Here is a 16,334-nt window from a genome sequence, read left to right on the forward strand (position 1 = left end):
CTGTGTTAAACTGTGTCCAGCTGTACCAGCCAGTCCTGTGTTTCCCTGTGTCCTGCCGTACCTGCCAGCCCTGTGTTTCCCATTGTCCAGCCATACCTGCCAGTGCTGTGTTTCAATGTGTCCAGCCGTACCTGCCCCTCCTGTGTTTCCCTGTGTCTAGCCATACCTGCCAGTCCTGTGTTTCCCTGTGTCTAGCCATACCTGCCCGCCCTGAGTATTCCTGTGTCTAACCGTACCTGCTTCTCCTGCGTTTGTGCTCCTGTTTCCAGCTTGTCAGTTCCCATCCTCCATACAGTCCGTGATTCGCTCTCTAGTCTATCCTTGTTTCCCAGCTGCTGTGGCCATAGTCTCCCGTGGGTCTGCCCCTAACGCTCCCATTATAGGGCGTGGTCCATCTGATCAGCTCGCCCGAAGGAGGAGCATTGTCACGGTCCAGTGGGTCCTCTCCTTGGGTCCTCAAACCTTGCTTTGTGCAATGGCACTTCAATAATGACAATACAAATTTGTACATTTCAAAGAGGCCCATATCTTTGAAATGTATCAATGATTTAAAATCAAACCAACAGACAACAACTGAATACTCAGAGGAACAGATGGAATATAATACAAGCAAAATCTTGCCAATTCTGAATCAGTGACTTTCAATCACTTATTGACATCTGCAATACATGTAAGTTCGGTCCATATCTGACAGGTAATGGCTCTGTATTATAGGGCAAGGCAACATTTTTATTTACACCACATTGGGATGCATATGAGTCCAGTTATCCACCTCAACCTCAGTTAAGCTGGAAAGCAGAAACCCATGCACACACCTCTCATGGTAACATGGTTTCAATAATGATTTATACTAGTAAGATGACATCACCCGTGTGTTTCAGATAAGTGATTTTGTTTTACAGTAGATATGAACATAATGCTGGACATACACAAGTATCTCCAAGAAGGGTGGGCTAAAAAATTCATTAGACATTATTAGGTTACATTTGGACTTATTAGGAACAATGTCCATAAGACAAGGGAGTGAAATGATGTTTGTAAATATGCAATGCCTTAAAACAATTTTTTTTTATTTTAACTCTTAAAAAACACCAAACCCAGTGTAGCAGAAACTCAATAAGTATAAATAGATTAATTACAACAATCTATAACATCTGACCATGGATAAATCCATAAATATTTACAATATCCTGCAGGCAGCCTAAATGCCTACAAGTTCCCAAGAATTATTCGGGACTGATCCTGACTGCTGACGTTGGCACTCTAAAAGGTACAAGATGTTGCACCCCCACTCATCGGCGCCTGACCCTGTCTTTCCCTGCTAGGCCTTTAATAAGAAATAATGATGAATGGAAAGACAGGTGAGACAGAAAAAAACCAGGCTGGTTAGTCCATATCAAGAGACCACATATACATAAAAAGACATACAGTGGCTACGGAAAGTATACAGACCCCTTTATATTTTTCACGCTTTGTTTCATTGCAGCCACTTAGTAAATTCAAAATAGTTCATTTTTTCACATTAATGTATGCTCTGCACCCTGTCTTGACTGAAAAAAAACAGAAACGTAGTGTTTTTTAAAAATGTAATAAAAAAGAAAAACTGAAATATCACATGGCCATAAGTATTCAGACCATTTGCTCAGACACTCATTTTTAAGTCACATGCGGTCCAATTTCCATATGATCCTCCTTGAGATGGTTCTACTCTTTCATTGGAGTCCAGCTGTGTTTAATTAAACTGATAGCATTTGATTTGGAAAGGCACACACCTGTCTATATAAGACCTCACAGCTCACAGTGCATGTCACATCAAATGAGAATCATGAGGTCAAAGGAACTGGCCAAGGAGCTTTGTGGCAAGGTACTGATCTGGCCAAGGTTACAACAGAATTTCTGCAGTACTCAAGGTTCCTAAGGGCACAGTGGCCTCCATAATCCTTAAATGGAAGAGGTTTCGGACCACCAGAGTCTTCCTAGACCTGGCTTTCCAGCCAAACTGAGCAATCGTGGTAGAGGAGCCTTTGTGACAGAGGTAAAGAAGAACCCCAAGATCACTGTGGCTGAGCTCTAGGGATGCAGTAGGAAGATGGGAGAAAGTTCCACAAAGTCAACTATCAATACAGCCCTCCACCAGTCGGGCCTGATGGAAGCCTCTCCTCAGTGCAATGAAATCCCATAGAGCAGACATTGCCTTCCTTCTGGATACACATTACAATAGGCCAAGCACTTTTCAGTTTACCCTCAATTCCTTCCCTGTCTCTTATTCTGCTTTTACCAACCATAAGAGAGGGGGAGCGTCCATTCTTATTGCACCTTTACAAGTAAATAAATCACACAATGAAGCACTTTTTATCAAAAGTGAATCTTCCAGTTTTCCCTTCTGAGGCCTTTCCATTCCTTAATCAACAGGTAACACAAGATGAAGTGATGGATATTTTAAAGGACCTTCCTTTGGGTAAATCACCAGGTCCAGCTGGGTTGATGTATCTATACTATATTATAAATCCTATGCAGAGGAGCTCTCTTCCCATATGGTCAAACTATTTAATTTATTTCTAGAGGGTTCTTGTATGCCAGATACGCTAACTCAATCCTATCTAACTCTCATTCCTAGCCCCCACCCTAGCCCCAACCCTAACCCTAGCCCCAACCCTAGCCCTAACCCTAGCCCCAAACCTAGCCCCAACCCTAACCCTAGCCCTAACCCTAGCCCTAACCTTAGCCCTAACCCTATCCCTAACCCTAGCCCTAACCCTAGCCCTAACCTGAATGGGAAAATGGAAATAAATACATTTTTTAAAAAATGTTTATGTTTCCCTAACTAAAGGGGTGATGAAGGGGGGTTTGATTTACTTTTCTAGCGGGTTTTCTAGCGGATTTTTATGATTGGCAGCCGTCACACACTAAAAGACGCTTTTTATTGCAAAAAATATTTTTTGCATTACCACATTTTGAGACCTATAATTTTTCCATATTTTGGTCCACAGAGTCATATGAGGTCTTGTTTTTTGTGGGACGAGTTAATGTTTTTATTGGTTATATTTTCTGGCGCGTGACATTTTTGATCGCTTTTTATTCCGATTTTTGTGAGGCAGCATGACCAAAAAACAGCTATTCATGAATTTCTTTTGTGGGGGGCGTTTATACCGTTCCGTATTTGGTAAAATGGATAAAGCAGTTTTATTCTTCGGGTCAGTACAATTACAGCGATACCTTATTTATATCATTTTTTATGTTTTGGCACTTTTTATACGATAAAAACTATTTTATAGAAAAAATAATAACTTTTGCATCGCTTTATTCTGAGGACTGTAACTTTTTGATTTTTTCACTGATGATGCTGTATTGTGGCTAATTTTTTGCGGGACAAGATGACGTTTTCAGCGGTACCATGGATATTTATATCCATCTTTTTGATCGCGTTTTATTCCACTTTTTGTTCAGCAGTATGATAATAAAGCGTTGTTTTTTGCTTCGTTTTTTTTACGGTGTTCACTAAAGGGGTTAACTAGTGGTACAGTTTTTTAGGTCGGGAACAATATTTTTTTAACTCTATTTAGGAATTTTTTTTTTACACATCTAAAAAAATGTTTTACTTTGTCCCAGGGGGGACATCACTGTATAGTGACAGATCGCTGACCTGACACTTTGCAGAGCACTGTGTCAGATCAGCGATCTGGCGTGCCCTGCTCCTTGGTTACCAACGCCTGCTCTGGACCCGAAAGTAGTCCCTGTAGGACCAGGAAGTAGACCTGCGGCCATTTTGGATCCGGGGCCAGCAGGGAGGAGACGCTCGGTACAAGGTAAGCACATCGCCTTGTACCGATCGTCTCAGGGAAGCCCGCAGGGAGCCCCCTCCCTACGCGATGCTTCCCTATGCCCCCGGAACACTGCGATCATGCTTGACCGTGGTGTGCCAGGGGTTAATGTGCCGGGAGCGGTCCGTGACCACTCCTGGCACATAGTGCCAGATGTCAGCTGACACCCGGCCGATCACATATGACGTACTATCCCGTCACTGGGAATTAAGTCCCAGGTCACCTTGACGGGATAGTACATCATATGGGATTAAGGGGTTAAAACTACGGTTGAGCGAAATGGATTGGCCAATTTCATAAGTCGCCGACTTTTGGCAAAGTCGGGTTTTATGAAACCCGACCTGATCCCAGTGTGGGATCAGCCATGCGGTACGCGATCTTCGCGCCAACGTGGCGTTTCATATGACGCATTCAGCGCCATTTCTCAGCCAATGAAAGTGGACGCAGAGTGTGGGCAGCGTGATGACTTAGGTCTCAGTCCCCACCATGTTAGAGAAGGGCATTACAGTGATTGGCTTGCTTTCTGCAGCGTCACAGGGGCTATAAAGGGGCGTGCACGCCGACCGCCATCTTACTTCTGCCGATCTGAGCATAGGGAGAGGTTGCTGTAGCTTCATCTGAAGCAGGGATATTGTTAGGGAGGAAAACTTAACCCCCAAACCGCTTGTGCTGTCCAACACCACCTTTTCTTTGCAGGGACAGTGGAGGCTAGATTTCTGTGCATCAGCTCTGTAGCTTATTAGGCTCCCTGATAGCTGCATTGCTGTTTGTACGCCGCTGTGCAAACCAACTGCTTTTTTCAAAGCAAAAATCCTGTTGCTCCTTCTTTTCTGCACAGTTCTCTTGTTTCTTTGTCCACACTCTTGTGTGCAGCAGTCATTTTTATTGCTGCCATACTTGTCCTTTGATCATTATAGGGAGATTGAAATTCTACTACAGCCCTTGTATTTTTTTATATATCTGCCAACCACTTTCTGCCACTCAAACTGTGTAGTGTAATACAGTGGGCCTGATTTTTTCCTGCATTCTCCCACACATAAAAAAAGGGAGATTTTATGTGTGGGAGAATGCAGGAAAAAATCAGGCCAACTGTATTACACTACACAGTTTAAGTGGCAGAAAGTGGATGACAGATATGCCACAAACAGGACTGACGCAGATGCACTCAGTGACAATATAAATCTCCGTTTTTTATGTGTGGGAGAATGCAGGAAAAAATCAGGCCCACTGTATTACACTACACAGTTTGAGTGGCAGAAAGTGGATGAGAGATATGCCACAAACTGGACAAACACAGATGCACTCAGTGGGAATATAAATCTCCCTATTTTATGTGTGGGAGAGTGCAGGAAAAAATCAGGCCCACTGTATTACACTACACAGTTTGAGTGGCAGAAAGTGGATGATAGATATGCCACAAACTGGACTGACGCATATGCACTCAGTGGCAGTTGATGATCTAACCTTCATAAAAGGGAACCAATCATGGATTTCTAATTATTTTGCCCCACCTTTCCCGGCTGACACCTAGCTTTCCTGTAAAAAGATCTTGCTTTTCGACTGGTTTTACTGACTGCTCCAATTTCTCAATTTGCAGCTGCTGTATGTCCAGCATACGCCATTTTTAAACCTCCCTAAATGTTCTGACTCCCCCCACAGGGCCGTGGTCACCACTTGGCGCAAGCACCCATGCGAGTGCCGTTTGGCTGAAGAGGTGGGAGTGCCCACTTTTGGGCGATGGCACTGGCACAGGGTCCCTCATAGTACAATGAAGTGTCTCTGGCAGTGGTGGTGTGCACCCAACATCAGACACACCATCGTAACATGAGGGGCCCTGGGCCAGTACCACCACCCATGAGAGAGTGTTCCCCCCCAGCTCAAACAGTGCTCTACCACTTGAAAAAGTATCTCTCACCGCTCCACCACTATTTAGTCTGTGCGGTTAAATCCTTCAATGGCACTGCCAATACCAATTTGTTGACATGTATGATGCTAGTAAAAATATTCAGGGACCTGTCATACATTTACACCAGTTAACACTTTGCACCAAATACCACTGTCTTCAAGTCAGCAGAGGAGCCCACCCCTGTACCTAGGTATGCAACCTGTTTATTTGTGATTTTTTTTTTGCCAGACATTAACCTCACTTTATTATTTTGGCCTACTAACTGTGTCAGACACTCCTTCCTATTGTCCTCCGCTGACCAAACCAATGCTGCCTGTGTACCCCTGTAACCTATTTAAACCTGCATCGAGCCTACTTTTTTATTTTAGGTCTACTAAGTCTGTCTGCGGTTCCTCCTTGCAATCATCCTCAGCTGACCACACCTATGCTGCCTGTGTACCCCTGTAACCTATTTAAACCTGCATCGAGCCTACTTTTTTATTTTAGGCCTACTAAGTCTGTCTGCGGTCCCTCCTTGCAATCGTCCTCCGTTGACCACACCAATACTGCCTGTGTACCCCTGTAACCTATTTAAACCTGCATCAAGCCTACTTTTTTATTTTAGGCCTACTAAGTCTGTCTGCGGTCCCTCCTTGCAATCGTCCTCCGTTGACCACACCAATGCTGCATGTGTACCCCTGTAACCTATTTAAACCTGCATCGAGCCTACTTTTTTATTTTAGGCCTAGTAAATCTGTCTGCGGTCCCTCCTTGCAATCGTCCTCTGCTAACCACACCAATGCTGCCCGTGCACCCCTGTAACCTTTTTTAAACTGCATTGAGCCAACTTTTTAGTTTAAGGCCCACTACCTGTGTCTGTCTGTGCCACTCAATATAGCTGATATTTTTAATCTGAAACTGCATTTGGGCTACTAGTTTGGTTGGGGCCTACTAACGGTGTCTGCCGCTCCTTGGTGTTGACCTCCAAGGTAAAAAGCTGAGCTTCAATCTTCAGGCTTTTGACCTATATCAGATATTTAACTGCATTTGGCCTACTAGTTTTGTTGAGGCCTACTAACGGTGTCTGCCGCTCCTAGGTGTTCTCCTGGTTTACTTTCATGAGCTTCAATCTTCAGGCTTTCGGCCTATATTTTTAATATTAAACTGCATTTGGCCTACTAGTTTGGTTGGGGCCTACTAACGGTGTCTGCCACTCCTAGGTGTTCTCCTGGTTTAATTTCCTGAGCTTCTATCTTCATGCTTTCGGCCTATATTTTTAATAATAAACTGCATTTGGCCTACTAGTTTGGTTGGGGCCTACTAACGGTGTCTGCTTCTCTTAGCTGTTCTCCAGATTTAATTTCCTGAGCTTCTATCTTCAGGCTTTCGGCCTATATTTTTAATATTAAACTGTATTTGGCCTACTAGTTTGGTTGGGGCCTACTAACGGTGTCTGCCGCTCCTAGGTGTTCTCCTGGTTTAATTTCCTGAGCTTCTGTCTTCAGGCTTTCGGCCTATATTTTTAATAATAAACTGCATTTGGCCTACTAGTTTGGTTGGGGCCTACTAACGGTGTCTGCCGCTCCTAGGTGTTCTCCTGGTTTACTTTCCAGAGCTTCAATCTTCAGGCATTCGGCCTATATTTTTAATATTAAACTGCATTTGGCTTACTAGTTTGGTTGGGGCCTACTAACGGTTTCTGCCGCTCCTTGGTGTTCTCCTGGTTTGTTTTCCTGAGCTTCGATCTTCAGGCTTTCGGCCTATATTTACAAATTGTTAACTGCATTTGGCCTACTAGTTTGGTTGGGCCTACTAACGGTGTCTGCCGCTCCTTGCTGTTCTCCACTGAACAAAGCAGTGCAGCCTGTTTACTACTGTTACCAATTTTGAACTGCATTTAGCCTACTTACAGATTTTGGCCTACTCACTGTGTCAGCCTCTCATTACAGTTGTCCTCCACTGAACAAAGCAATGATGCCTGGTTAGTCCTGTTACCAATTTTGAACTGCATTTAGCCCACTTTATTATTTGGGCCTATATCTGTGTTTCCTCCTCATCCTGCCCATTGCCCAGCCAGTGCTAGATGAGTCTGCTGGAACATTGACCCAGACCACTACATTCCCCTTGCATGCTACACAGCCAGAATGTGACCCTGCTGAAAGTCAGGTTCCCCTTCCCACATACCATACCACCTTACACGGGACAAAGAGGATGGTGCAGATGAAAGTGCAGGTGGGGGGGCATATTCGTTGGCGACGTCACTGGCACAGGGCCCCTCATAGTACGCAAAAGTGTCGCTGTCGGTGGGAGGCACCCCCGCCATGCAAACACATCGCCGTACTTTGAGGGGCCCTGTGCCAGTGCCAATGCGAATGAGTGGGCCCCCCCTGCTTGCTCAGGATCACAGCAATTGCAAAGTTGAAATACTTACCTCTCCCTGCTCCACTGCCGTGACGTAGTCCACGTTTACTGGGCACACTAAAAACTTGAACCAGCCCTACCCCCCACAACTTTAGCCAAATGACCCCCAATTTCCAATGCCTAACTATTATTATAAGGTAAATTAAGATTGACAAGCTTCAGTAACAAGAATGGATGTTTTTGCCATTAAAAAGGGCACTGTAGGTGTTTTCCTGGCCTCCACTCACTGCCGACTATGCTTCTACTCACTGCCGACTATGCTTCCCCATTGACTTGCATTGGGTTTCGTGTTTCGGTCGATCCCTGACTTTTCGCGATAATCGGCCGATTTCACTCGACCCGACTTTTGAGAAAGTCGGGTTCCGCAAAACCCGACTTGGTCCTAAAAAAGTAAAAGTCGCTCAACCCTAGTTAAAACTAAATTTTAAATTCAGATAGAAATTAGAGGCAATAAAATTCTTGGGGGTTAACCTGTCTTCTTCTTAAGGTAACTTTTATGCCAATAACTTTCTGCCTCTACTGAGAGACCTGAGAAGACTGTTGGATAGGTGGAGGCCACTCTTGCTTTCACTGACTTGCCATATTACTTCAATTAAGTTGTCCCTCCTTCCTAAGTTGCTTTATTTTTTTGAGACCACCTTTCCAGTCAGAGTCCTCATGAGTGAACTTAAATCCCTACAAGCAGCTATACTGAGGTTTCTCTGGAATGACAAGCTTCATCGGATGTCCAAACGTGTTCTCCTTTCCCATAAAGTGCAAGGGGAAATCTTGCCTTGCGCTGGCGTGTACTACGGAGGACATAGAATGAACTTCAATCCAATATTGCGGCCAGCATGCAGCCAGCGAGTAAGGAAAGGGTGAATCAAACACCCGAAAACTCTGCCCATATGACAGAAAACCGATCCCGCCAAATTCAGTTGACAGGTTCCCTTTAAGAACTACTGGGCAGCTCACTTACGTATAATCTCCTCATGGGCCTCATTATGGGTATACAGCAAGTGGACAGAAACAGAAAAATTGTGGTTGGCTGCAACTCACCCAAATTTACTATTATGGTTTAAAAGTCAATTAGAGCCCTGGGGGGCCTATTGGGTCCTATAAAGTTTACGAGAGAGATTTGGCTTTCTTGTATGAGGAGGTTTAAATTGGCCTCACCTAAATCGCCGATGATCTCATTGAAATTTCAACCATTGTTGCCAAACAGTTGGGATCATGTGATTGCCCACCCTTGGTCTTCTGTGGGCTTATTTAGGTATGCGGACATCATAGACGGGGGATACACTGGAGCACTTGACATTCGATGAAATCAAGTCCAAGTATGCTATTACAAATTAAGAGTTTTATGAGTACTTACAGATCAAACACTTTGCCTTTTCGCTTTATGGACCTATTGGGTTCTCACCGCCGACAGAGTTTGAATGGGTCTGTAGGAGAGGGTCATCGTTTAAAGGATTGAAATCGGACATATATAAAATGTTGAGTTCCCCCCAAGATGGACAACTATTGAAACATTCTTACATGTGCAAGAGGGAGTCTATGTTGGGAAGGGGGCTATCACCTCAAAACTGGATTATTATTTTGGATAAAGTGGCCAAGTTCTCTATCTGCACACTTTACAAGGAAGCGCAATATAAAATTCTAATGTTCTGGCCTCTTCCACAGGTTGAACCCCTCAATTTCAAATATTTGTTAGTGGTGTGGCTCTGATGTGGGCACTCAGTATCATATTTTTTTTATTTATCCTGTCCTGTGATTACGGGTTTGTAGGAGGAAGTGAGGCAGTTGATTTCCAGATTCTTATATGTTGAGGTGGGACTGGAGTCTATTATATATCTGTTAAATATTACTCCTAAGGAAATGGGGAAGAACTCAGCCAAGATGCTATTACACAGTCTCACAGCAGCTAGGTGCCTGATTGCTCTTAAGTGGAAACAGACCTCTCCTCCCTCATATCAACATCTATTATATAGAATTAATGACATGAGGAGAATGGAATATATGACAGCCCTTTTGAATGTGAGGGTGCTTTGATTCAGTTTGGGCGCCATGGGATTATTTCTGGGCTCAGGGCAATTGAATAAGTCATCTTCCAAATGCTTAGTACATTCTCTTCTTTGATTACTTATTCCCCTCTTTTCCTTCCTTCTTGGATTTGTATGTCTTGTCTTTTTGTCTGTCATAGGAGGCTGTATTTATGATCCTACTGTTTGGGGAATGTTGGGATTTATGATACCTAACTTTGTTTGGTATATATGATTTCCATGGGCTTACCTTATGGCTTACATCTGAACATTATATTATTATAGGGTGATTTTCCTTATATTGCCTTCCACATTGCCTCTTCTTTGTAATTTCCTTTACTTGCTGTGCCTCTGGTTGTAAATGTTTGTCGGGATTTAATTTAAAAAAATAGCTTTTAATTATTACTTTTAAATGACTTTTACATATATATATATATATATATATATATATATATATATATATATATATATACACTCCTTAATCGGTGAATATGTGTGCATTCGGCGAACGTACCCGAACCGAATATTGAAATAGTTGCACATCTCTAGTTAAGGAGCTGAGTTCTGAACTAGCAGTAGTCCCAGCACATGCAGTGTAGAAAAGCCAGAGTTTGCTACAGATGGTATGGGCACAAGTTTTGTGCCTGTACCATTCCTGAGGCATAACTGTATGCCTAATTGCAGTAAATCACATGCAACTTGGATGTAGTTAAATCTGAATTTTTATGCATCTTTGTTTGTTTTCTTTGACTTAACTTTTGTTATCAAATTGTTATGCAGTAAAATGACTGAGAGACACCTATAATTGTAATTTGCTGTGTGACTTTTGTGTGCCCTTGCCTATTTTCATTAAGCATATGGTTAAAAGAGAATAATTCAAATTTTGATGTATTTTAGAGTTCATGTTTTGTGTAGGTCTTTAGTATGAAAATTGCCTTGAAGTGAAAGGGTAAACTAATCAAAGGGGAAATATTTTTCTGCTGACAGATGTAGGCAGTGAGTATTTATTTGTTCACAGTCTACAAATACAAGATTTCAAAACTTGGCTGACTGATATAAAATGAAACACTTGCTGAAATGCAACGTGCTAACTTACAAATTGAGTGCATATGGACACACAAGTACTAATATCTTGAACTCCAAGGGGTATATTGAAAGAAAATTTACATAATGAGAAAGATGTAAATTTTCTCCAGTGGTAGAGCGGCACCCTGCTGCTGAATACATACACATTCTCTAATGCTATATTAGCTCACACAATGGCTCCTGAATAAATTTGTCATTTGTATTTTAGAAATCCTAATCTATGCCTCTGTTGATCATGAAAACCAGTTTATTTGAACTTTTTCAGCCATAACTCTAGGTTCAGCATTTTGTATTAGCTCCTGGAATGCCACCACTTTTTCTGACCTGATATTTGGCTTAAAGAAGAATCATTGTAGAAAATTACATTAGTGCATTTCAGCTAATTATGTTTTGCTCAATGAATTGTTACAGAATTCCATTTCTATGTTAACTTTATGTCTTTGTACTTTATACACTTCCTTATGTTTTGCTGGAGGAAAACAAATTCAATTATGGTGATATATTCAGGCTTGGCATACTATCAATAACTTTCACAGTTACTTCTGACAAAGCATGCATATTTACCTAACCTCATTCTTGTTAATCTAAGTGAATATCATATAAATAGCACTGCTTCAAATACATACTACTTTACAATGCATATGTTGAAAGTTTATTTATGTAAGCTTGGATTTTGAGTAGTATGAAGAGCTGAATAAAAAATTGTTGCATAACAAATTGTTATGAAATAATATAACAATTTCTGGAGTATATTTATGAGCAATAGTGATCCTCTTTACTTGTGAAAAATGTGCCAAAAACAGGCATATTTTAAATTAGATATACTTATAAAATATTTGCACTAGAAAGAATAATAGTTTTCGACATGCTTGACACTATGCTTCTGAAAGCTCAAAAGTAGACATGGATTAGGAATGTCTAAGATTTTTATAAGTTTATGACTATATCAAACAGGAGAAAGAAAGGAGCATACAATCTAAATATAATTAAATAGACACATATCTTTATTAACGTACAGAAAGATAAAATACAAACGTAGTTCCATATAAGGTGCAGTCCAGTCAAGCACAGGGGGGGAGAAACCAACCCCTGCAAATCCCATATAATATATAGCAATAGTAAAATAGGGGGCAACAAGAGGGGCCCCAAATAGATGAGTACTAGAGAGCCTCACCACACATATGTCCGAAACAATTTTGTTACAAATAGTGGCACTGAGCTGAGTAATATGTAGTGATTAGTCAAGTGACTAGCACTATAATTGAATCTATCTATAAGCATGCATAACAGCCCGTGACACTTACATGGCACGTAATACACCAAAAAAGACACACAGATGTTGCGGTAAGGCTCACCTATAGGGATGCAGAGGAAGGGTCCCACCGGAAGAAAAGAAACGCCCCGACGCGCGTTTCGCGGCTCCAAAGCGCCGCTTTCTCAAGGGGATACCTATGCGCTGGTGTAGGACCTGCTTATAACCCCCCCTGACCCTGGTCACGTGTGCCGCAAAGGCCAATCCATACGGCCGTAGCGGCGCATGCGCACTGCGGAGAGCGGGTCCGGAGCGGGGGCAGGGCGTCAGGCCAAGGGCGCAGGCGCCGGGAATAAGACCCGGCGACCGCGCACAAGGCACCAAGACGCCCCGCCCACACACCGGAGCCGCTCACAAGCAGTGCGATGCGCACAGCCGCCTGGGTGAAGGAGGTGCAAGGTGGATATGATCCCTAACTACCAATGGGAACTATATACAAGGCAGCTATAGCGTCACTTAAGGCCCAACGCCCCACATGAAAAAAACACTCACCATAAGTATGCATAACAATTAAAAAATAATAATAATATGTACAGAAACATCCTGAGCGCAACCATATACAATATATGTAAAAATATATATATACAGTGGGGCAAAAAAGTATTTAGTCAGTCAGCAATAGTGCAAGTTCCACCACTTAAAAAGATGAGAGGCGTCTGTAATTTACATCATAGGTAGACCTCAACTATGGGAGACAAACTGAGAAAAAAAAATCCAGAAAATCACATTGTCTGTTTTTTTAACATTTTATTTGCATATTATGGTGGAAAATAAGTATTTGGTCAGAAACAAATTTTCATCTCAATACTTTGTAATATATCCTTTGTTGGCAATGACAGAGGTCAAACGTTTTCTGTAAGTCTTCACAAGGTTGCCACACACTGTTGTTGGTATGTTGGCCCTTTCCTCCATGCAGATCTCCTCTAGAGCAGTGATGTTTTTGGCTTTTTGCTTGGCAACACGGACTTTCAACTCCCTCCAAAGGTTTTCTATAGGGTTGAGATCTGGAGACTGGCTAGGTCACTCCAGGACCTTGAAATGCTTCTTACGAAGCCACTCCATCGTTGCCCTGGTGGTGTGCTTTGGATCATTGTCATGTTGAAAGACCCAGCCACATTTCATCTTCAATGCCCTTGCTGATGGAAGGAGGTTTGCACTCAAAATCTCACGATACATGGCCCCATTCATTCTTTCATGTACCCGGATCAGTCGTCCTGGCCCCTTTGCAGAGAAACAGCAGTAAAACATGATGTTTCCACCACCATGCTTTACAGTAGGTATGGTGTTTGATGGATGCAACTCGGTATTCTTTTTCCTCCAAACACGACAAGTTGTGTTTCTACCAAACAGTTCCAGTTTGGTTTCATCAGACCATAGGACATTATCCCAAAACTCCTCTGGATCATCCAAATGCTCTCTAGCAAACTTCAGACGGGCCCGGACATGTACTGGCTTAAGCAGTGGGACACGTCTGGCACTGCAGGATCTGAGTCCATGGTGGCGTAGTGTGTTACTTATGGTAGGCCTTGTTACATTGGTCCCAGCTCTCTGCAGTTCATTCACTAGGTCCCCCCGCATGGTTCTGGGATTTTTGCTCACCGTTCTTGTGATCATTCTGACCCCACGGGGTGGGATTTTGCATGGAGCCCCAGATCGAGGGAGATTATCAGTGGTCTTGTATGTCTTCCATTTTCTAATTATTGCTCCCACTGTTGATTTCTTCCCTCCAAGCTGGTTGGCTATTGCAAATTCAGTCTTCCCAGCCTGGTGCAGGGCTACAATTTTGTTTCTGGTGTCCTTTGACAGCTCTTTGGTCTTCACCATAGTGGAGTTTGGAGTCAGACTGTTTGAGGGTGTGCACAGGTGTCTTTTTATACTGATAACAAGTTTAAACAGGTGCCATTACTACAGGTAATGAGTGGAGGAAAGAGGAGACTCTTAAAGAAGAAGTTACAGGTCTGTGAGAGCCAGAAATCTTGATTGTTTGTTTCTGACCAAATACTTATTTTCCACCATAATATGCAAAAAAAATTATAAAAAAACAGACAATGTGATTTTCTGGATTTTTTTTTCTCAGTTTGTCTCCCATAGTTGTGGTCTACCTATGATGTAAATTACAGACGCCTCTCATCTTTTTAAGTGGTGGAACTTGCACTATTGCTGACTGACTAAATACTTTTTTGCCCCACTGTATGTACACTAAGTATAAATGTACACAAACATATGTTGCCCATAGTGCCTTTCAGGAATGCCAGATGGCAAGTACTGCACAATCTCTCGCAAATGGTCAGCGAAGGGTGAGGATTCATGTAGAGCATTCACCCCACACGAGCCAGGATCAGAAGGGAGCCACATGCAAAGGGTATTACTATGGAAGAAAAATAAACAGACAATTAAAATCAATGTCAAACAATAAAAATATAAAAACAACAACAAATCCGGAGGGACAAGAGAGGACTCAACAGAGACTCATATAAAACTACACTAAAGATATGGGGCAAAACTCAGGGACTCGTTAAGGCCCCTGGGTGTCAAGGTGTCAAGCAAGACTATCCATTTTGACTCGATTTGTGCGAGTCTTTTTTTATAGTCACCACCTCTAATGCCAAGATGGAGGACATCAATCCCCCTAACGGAGAGTAGTTTAGCATTACAATTGTGGTACTGCCGAAAATGGCGTGGGATTGTATTCAAGTCCGCTAAGGTGGGCGCTGTCCTGGCCGCGCCAATGTCCCGCACATGCTCGCGTACCCGAACCCTAAGTTCACGAGTAGTAAGTCCAATATATATTTTTGGACAAGGGCAAGTCGCATAATAGATAACATTGGTGGTATTGCAGGTTATGCGGTGTCTAATTTGGAATGTTTTCTTCCCATCGCTCGAAACAAAGTCAGAGCAGCGGAGGACATTGGCGCAGGCAAGACAACGCCCACATGAAACACATCCTGGACGGGGACCACCTGTACATTGGATGGAGTTGGGGTGTAGTGACTCCTCACTAATATGTCATTTAAACTCCTACACCTTCTAGGGGTCATTAAAGGAAAATCCCCCAGGACAGCACGCAGGGAAGGCTCAGTGTGTAACACAGGCCAATGCTTTGCAAAAATAGAACGCATGTTCTCCCACTCGTGATTATAAGTGGAAATATATCTTATTGGTCCGTCCCTGTTTTCCTGCCGACGTCGAGAGATACCGTGCAAAAGATCACTACGTGGCGTGATCCTAGCTCGATCATAGCCAGCTTTGATGGATCTGTGGCTATAACCACGAGCTCTGAATCTCTGTTTTAGATCACCAGCCTGTTGTTCGAATTTTGTCTCAGAGAAGCATATCCGCCGCATCCTGAGAAACTGTCCGACAGGGACGGCCCTCACAGTGGCTGGATGATGCGCAGAAGTGGCATGTAATAGAGAGTTAACCGAGGTGGGCTTCCTAAAGACGTCCGTCTGGATGCGCTGATCTGAATCAATTTCCAGACGGACGTCAAGGAAGTCAACCGTCGCCATACTGAAAGTATGGGTCAAGCGTATATTGAGTGTGTTTTCATTGAGATCTCTCATAAAATCCTCGAGCTGGTGGACAGACCCACCCCAAAAGAACAGAATGTCGTCTATATAACGATACCAGCACAGCACATGGGCAGCGAGCGGCGGGCCCTCGTCGCCAAAAATCTCCCTCTCCCAGGCGCCAAGGAAGAGGTTGGCGTACGAGGGCACGCACGCCGCGCCCATGGCTGTGCCGCGTTGCTGTAAATAGAAGCTGTTCTTAAAAATGAAAAAGTTGTG

This window comes from Ranitomeya imitator, chromosome 6, assembly GCF_032444005.1.
Source record: "Ranitomeya imitator isolate aRanImi1 chromosome 6, aRanImi1.pri, whole genome shotgun sequence".
NCBI lineage: Eukaryota > Metazoa > Chordata > Amphibia > Anura > Dendrobatidae > Ranitomeya > Ranitomeya imitator.